General features: G+C 37.3%; 1 non-coding gene across 1 annotated transcript; it reads right to left on the reverse strand.

Annotated features, from left to right (window-relative positions):
- Positions 1-1,547: 1,547 nt before the first annotated feature.
- LOC143689102 (U1 spliceosomal RNA) lies at positions 1,548-1,711 on the reverse strand. The gene has a single exon (XR_013178574.1). It is a non-coding gene; the product is annotated as a U1 spliceosomal RNA (small nuclear RNA).
- Positions 1,712-7,152: the final 5,441 nt, after the last annotated feature.

Below are 7,152 nucleotides of genomic sequence, written 5' to 3' on the forward strand. Positions count from 1 at the left end.
CTTCCACTGCAAGGAGATGGGAGACTCATCCTCTGCCCTCAGGGAAAACTCACCCTCTCCATGTAATGGGTGGGTCCACTCTCCTGGCGGAGGTTTCTTGGCTTCAAACCTGAGCTTCCATGGTCCTCACTCTGCAAACTCCAGTTTGTACCTGTGTGTCCCTCTTTGTCCAGATTGGCAGTGGTTTCATTTATGCCAAGTCTCTTCAAGCACTCCAGGGCTTCTCCATGATTCTCTTCACAGTGCCTCCAAAATCTTCCCCTTAGCCATTTAAAAAGCTGTTCCAACATATCTGGTATTTGCAAGCTGCAGCAGCTCCCCACTCTCCGGTACTAAATCTGTTCTAATCTGCTAGCTGCCAGAATGCAACACACCAGAGACAGATTGGCTTTTAATAAAAGGGGATTTATTTCTTTAGTTCTACAGAGGAAAGGCAGCTAACTTCCATCTGAGGTTCTTTCTTACGTGGGAAGGCACAAGGTGATCTCTGCTGGCCTTCTCTCCAGGCCTCTGGGTTCCAACAATTTTCCCCAGGGTGATTTCTTTCTGCATCTTCAAAGGCTTGGGCTGAGCTGCGAGCACTGAGATGAGGTATGCTGAGCTGCTTGGGCTGTGCTACATTGATCTCTCTCATTTAATTACCAGCAAATTAAATCAAACATCATTCATTGCAGCAGGCATGCCTCTTAGCCAACTGCAGATGTAATGAGCAAGGTGACACATACCATTGGCTCAGGTCCACAGCATCAGAACTAGGTGCCTTCACCTGGCCAAGCTGACAACTGAATCTAACTACCACAACTACATTACCACATGATATGTCTTCTGATAAAATATTAAAACCATTTATTATTAAAAACAAGCAAACAAAAAATCAGTCAACAAAAATTTCTAACAAGTAAGAAGAGAAGGAACGTTCCTTGTCACTGTTTCACTCCTTTATTGTAAAGGGAATCTGTGAAATTTGGGAGGAATTATTATTCACTATCATTAATGGCATTTTCTTTAAAATCAGGAACAAGGCATGTCTACCTTCTTCACTTCTATTATACAAGATTAAATAAAGTAAAAATTGAAGAAGAAACAAAATTGTAAATTTTTGTGGGTGAAGTGATCTACACTGAAGACCTTTAAGGATCTCTAGGTGCAAATCTAGGAATATGAATTAGTTTAGCAAATCGGCTGACCTGAACACCAATATTACAAAACTAAATGCATTTCTATACACTAGTATGGTGGATATAGTCTAGGGAAGCCCTCCATGACCTCTCCCACCTGTTACTCATGCTTTTGTGTAATCCTTTTCCCTTAAGTCCAGGCTGAACCTGTGACTTACATTTTTTTTTGTATGCTGCATGGTGGGGTCACATTTCATTCTTTACCACGTGAGTATCCCATTATCGCAGCATTGTTGGTTGAATTTTTCATTCGGTTGGATTTTTTTTGTTTTTCTCCTTGTTTGTGTGTTTGGAAAGCACATGGACCGGGAATTGAACCCAGGTCTCTCACATGGCAAGCAAGCTGTGACTTGCTTTTTTTTTTTCACTCAGGGGAGAGCACAAACACAGTCCCCCATTACCACAAATTATGCAGTCGAGTCTCCCACATTTGGGGAAATTGCAGGGGTCAACATATCCGGAATGCAAAGGATAAGCCTCACCCTGGGAAAACCACCTATGTGATCATGGTATCTCCCCTGCCAGGTAAGTATGGGTGACTTGCTTTCAAAATAGAAACTGGCAAAGGCTATCAGACACTAGTGCCACAATTATATTTCAGGGTAAAAATTATGGGACCTCACTCTCATGATAGATAACATTAATTAAGACTCCCATTTGCTAACAAACTCACTCTATAAACTTTTCCTGCTGGCTTGGTGAAGTACACAGCTGTGAGGCAGGGAAATGTGAGCAGCCCCTAAGAAGTAAGGGCAGCCGTGGGCACTGAAGGCAGCCTCCAGCCAAGAGTCAGCAAGAAGTCAGGCCCCTGAGTCCTGCAACCACAAGACAAAGCACACTCCCAAAAGCATGAGTGAGTGTGTGAGTTCTTCCCTAAATCTAGCCTCCAGAGAAGAATACAGCTTGGCCAGCACATTGACTGCAGCCCTGTGAGCAGAGAAGTTCCTGCTAAGTCATACATGGATTCCTGGCCCACAGAAACTATGCAATAATATGTGTGTCATTTTAATGCTAAACTGGTGGGATTTTTTTATGCTGTACAGAAAAATAATATGATAACTTACAGAGACCTTTAAAATTTTCATTTACAGAAATAACAAATATTATTTAAAAATCTAAAATTGAATATAATAAAATATGTATAGGGCCAATATATAGAAAATGATAACACCTTATTTAATAAGCTTGAAGAAGGTCTAAATAGAGCACACATCACATTCACTGAAAATTCAACTCGATGTCATTGACTTAGTTTCTCGGCTACCATTACAAATTCCACACAGTGGGTTGTTGGCTTAAATAACAGGAATCTATGGGCTCACGGTTGAGACTAGAAGTCATCAGCAGATAACTCCAGAGTCATACCATTCTGGACCCAGCTTGCCCACAATCCTTGGGTTGCTTGGTTTGCCTCTCTGCCTTGTATCATGTGCCAATGTCCTATGCTTTCTCTTCTGGTTCCCACCGACTTCCAGAACCTCCCTGTGGCATTTACTCTCTCTGTCTGAATTTCTGGTGAAGGCCCAACTTCATTGAAAAGGGCCACAATGTAACTAAAACAGCATCTTTTAAGAGATCCTATTTATAATCTGAGGAAAAACGGGTTAAGATTATGAACGTGTGATTGTTAGGGTCCATAAGTCAACCTACCACAAACATACAGATGTCAATTCTTCCCAAACTGACCTATGGATTCAATGCAATTTCAGTTAAATACTAACAGGATTTTTTTTTTGAGGGATTTGAAAAGCAAATTCTAAAACACCCGTAAAAGAACGCAGAATCAAAAATAGCCCAAAAGTTTCTGAAGAAAAATGTAAGGATACTTTTAAGCAGATATCAAGTTTGCTTTATTGTAGTTATGATAATTAAGAAAGTATGATAATAGTACTCTGTTATAAAAATTATAAAATAGAAAATACTAGAGAGATTAAAAATAGATTCTTGCATGTATGCAAACAATGAAATAGAAATTTCATTGTAATAATGGGTGAAAGAAGAGAAAATTCATTAAATAGGGTAGAATAATTGGTTCCATTTATGGAGAAGCACTTCTCGCAAAAGATGAATTTCTCATGGGCAAATACATGCAAATGAAAACTTTAGGAAAATATCTTTATGAACTCAGGTTATTGACTGATTTCTTAAGGAAGACAAAAAACACTAAAAAAAAATTCAAATTCCACTACATTAAGATTAAGAACTCATGTTCATTTGATTCAGTAAATATTTACTGACTGCTTGGTCCAGGCATTATATTCTAGAAATTGAACATATGGCAATAATCAAAACAGACTAATCTCTGCCCCATGGATCTTGCATTCTAGTGAAGGAGAAGAAAATGAAGTAAAATAAAGGAAAACAGTATGTTATATGGAGGTATGAACTAAGAAGGAAAACATGTATCAGAGAAACAGGGTTTGAACTGTTGGAGATGAGGAATTGTATTGAGGGCAGCCAGCAAAGGCTCTCTGAAATATTGTGGTATGAATACCTGAATGAAGTGAGGATGTTATCGTCCCTGTGGCCATCTGGGAAGCACATGCTAGTCAGAGGGCCTGTGAATGCAATGATCTTGGAGATGTGGCATCCTTTGAGTCCACGAAAAAATGTGGAGACCCATGCTCTAAAATAGAGTGAATGAGAATGAGAGTGGGGAGAGGTAAGTTCAGAGAGGTACTGGAGCCAGATCACGAGGATTTTACAATCATAGTAAAGAATTTGGCTTTTGTTCTGAGTAAAATGAGGAGCCATTGGAGCATTTTAGGAAAGGAGTAAAAGTATCTGCCCACATATAATGGATCATTCTGGCTGCATTGAAAGAAACCTAAAAGAGAGCAGGGAAATTATTAGAAGGCTAATGCAATATTCCAGATCAGAGATAATGGTGGCTTTAATAAGAGTGGAAGGAGGGATCAAAGGCTCTTGTAAGAAAGTAAAAACAACAACAATGGCCAAAGACAAAAAAAAAAATGCATGAAATGGAGAAAGCATATTATAACCAGGCATCAATGAATTTACATCAAGAAAATGTACAGAACTCTGAATCAAGACAGCAATGGCAAAAGATATTAACTGAAATATTTTCAGAGAATAGGAAATACAATTAGTCCTTAAATAGAGAACAGTTATCGTCAGCCTCTTCAGCAATCAGGAAAATGTATACCAAGACAAAAATAATATGCAATTGTATGCATATTATATTGGCCGTATTAAGTCTCCTAAGTGTTAGAAAGGCAGTTGATTAAGAGGAACTCTTACGCACTTTTGGATAGCCTCACCCTATAATGCTTTTGTCTTACTATTGGTTTCCAAGTATTGTAAAAATTCATGTATCCATTTCACCAGCAAATGATGAATTTCTTTAAAACACTGTCTATTATTCATCTTTGCATCACTAAGCCTAGTACTTTGTCTATACCATGATCCATAAATGTTTGTGGGGAAAAGTTCAAGATTTTAATTGTAGTTGTTTACTTATATCTCTCTAAAGCCAGGGAATCACAAGCAGCATCATTTCATTTCAAGCTATCTACTACCATTATAGATATTCTCTACAACATTATGACTTCATATCTTAAAGACATTACTCTTTGTAAGATCAGCTTCATAAAATAATGTCCTTTGACATCATCTCTATCTCTCCTAATATTGAATCAGGCAGGCTAGATGCAGAGATCAGCCTTTTCTGTCACAAAACTCCATTCTCTCTTTAAAGATGTAGAAACTCTCCCTAAGAAAAAATGCTAATAAGGAAATGAATAATTCCTTGCTAATCAGCCCTGAATGCTAAATGATGCAAATTGAATGAAGGCTAAGTAAATTCTAAAATACACTGTCAGAATAATAGCTTGGCAGTAAATGGAGTCCACGCTGAATAACTGGGATTAGAATTGCATTTGAAACACTACATTTATTAAATAAAAAGATCTGAACTAAAATGAGGTGAAATTAGGAATTGTGCAAAAGTGCTGGTGGTACAATGATTCTCATTTATGATTATAGAAATTTTTCTGCATGTTTGAAATATTGTATATGTTTTAATGAAGTAATATAATAATTTTAGATGGAAATATAATAGGGTAAGTCAAAAATAGAAAAAGTCAAAGTTGAAAAATAGTTAGGCATCTTCAGGTCTAACCCCAAATTTTTATAGATAAAAATCCTAGACAAGATGGTTAATGATTCGAATAACATCAGGAATTCAGTTAAAATAAGAAGCAAAACTAGAATTTTATCACCCATTAAGTTTTTCCCACTATATCATGATATTTGTTTCTTGAATTTAGAAAGAATTATACTTAAAACATTTGACCAGATTGTTAGAGGGAAAATAAAATTATAGCACCTGCTTGCAGATATAATACCGTTCTATCAAACTTCTTATGCTTCATGGTAAAATGGGTGCCGTTCCTCCACACATAGTCAGGTCTATTGATCTACTCCCCTCATGGAAGAGGGTCTCATCATTAGTTGAATGAGGAAGAAATTGCATGCAGGCCAAAATGGAGGTAACCATGATGGTTTCCATTTAATTGCAAGTATAGTTTTTGCTACCATATTAATGTAAGAATGGATTCAAAGAATTAAACCACCGCACATCATGCTGACTCACCCAGCTTCATGAGATAAGTGCAGATCATGTTGCAATCTGAAGATGCCCTAAGTCTCCCAGCATTGAAAATATACAGATATTGGAAAAGAAATCTACTAAAAAGAAGTATGACATTTTTTATTCTCTCTATAGCAAAGTGATATTAAAAATTACTGACATGTGAAGAGGGGAACAAAAACACACAGGATCTAGAAAATAATGTATTACAGAGGTGTGTCAGGTTGTTAATAAAAATAGCAATTTTAAAAATATATTGTGACATTTGTGGCATATGTCAGCTACTTAAAATTTATCCTTTGTAGTGATTTTCTCATTCTAAATACATATTCACTTTTATACCTAACCAGAAGTCACCACTCTGTATTCCCTTTTATTTTTCTTTTTGATATAAGGTTCTGGTTCTTCAAATCCATATCTGTCCCTATGGCAAAATTAGAGGGTGAAGAGTCTTTTCATGGTTTTGTATTTCCATGGAGAAGGTTATTCTATTAGAGCAGTCACAAGTGATTTTGCACACCCAAGGAACACGTGGCAATGTCTGGAGACATTTTTGGTTGTTACAACTAGAAAGGAAGTGGGCATACTACTACTATCTAAAGGGTAGAGGCCACAGATGCTACTGAGCACCCTACCATGCAGAGGGCAACTCCCACAACATAGAATTGTCTAGACCCAAATTTCAGTAGTGACAGAGTTGAGAAATCCTGCTTAAGAGTGAATAATTATACCAAGGTAAATTTGTCCAGGCTTGATCTATGGAACCAAATAATATGCATGAATAACTAGAGGAAGATATGTCAACCTTGGTGCTTTTCTTTTGTAGGTTTTGTCAAATTCTGATGGAATTTTCTCAAAAGAAAATTCCTAGTCATGATAATATATCTGAAGGAAGCGAGTATCTTCAAAGGAGAAGCTTCAAAGGAGGATATATTCCATCATGCTTTTGAAATTCTGTCATGTTTCTTCATAACCACATATCATCTAGTAGACTCTGAAACGCATTTCTACTTTTTATTTTAATATGGTTATACCTGACAGTTTTGGAACCCACTTCAAATAAAATGGCTCACCCAGTTAATACCTGAACACGGGTGTTGGTGAGCTGTCTAGTTTTTCCATGGGGCCTCTCTCTGCTCAGCACCCCCAGGAATCTTCCTGCTGAGAAAAGATTGGTCTCTCACTGACATAAGGGTTTTTCTGCCTGCAATGTTCTCCAAAGCTAAGGAAGTAGTGAAATATTTGGGATTTACAAATCCTCACTTCATGCTAATGGGAGAGTGAGTTACAATGCCAACAAAGCTTTAGTTAAACAGAAAAAGTGTAACATTAATTTTCAACAAGGCTGGTCCTCTGGTTTCT

The sequence above is a fragment of the Tamandua tetradactyla genome, chromosome 6 (genome assembly GCF_023851605.1).
Source record: "Tamandua tetradactyla isolate mTamTet1 chromosome 6, mTamTet1.pri, whole genome shotgun sequence".
Classification (NCBI taxonomy): Eukaryota; Metazoa; Chordata; class Mammalia; order Pilosa; family Myrmecophagidae; genus Tamandua; species Tamandua tetradactyla.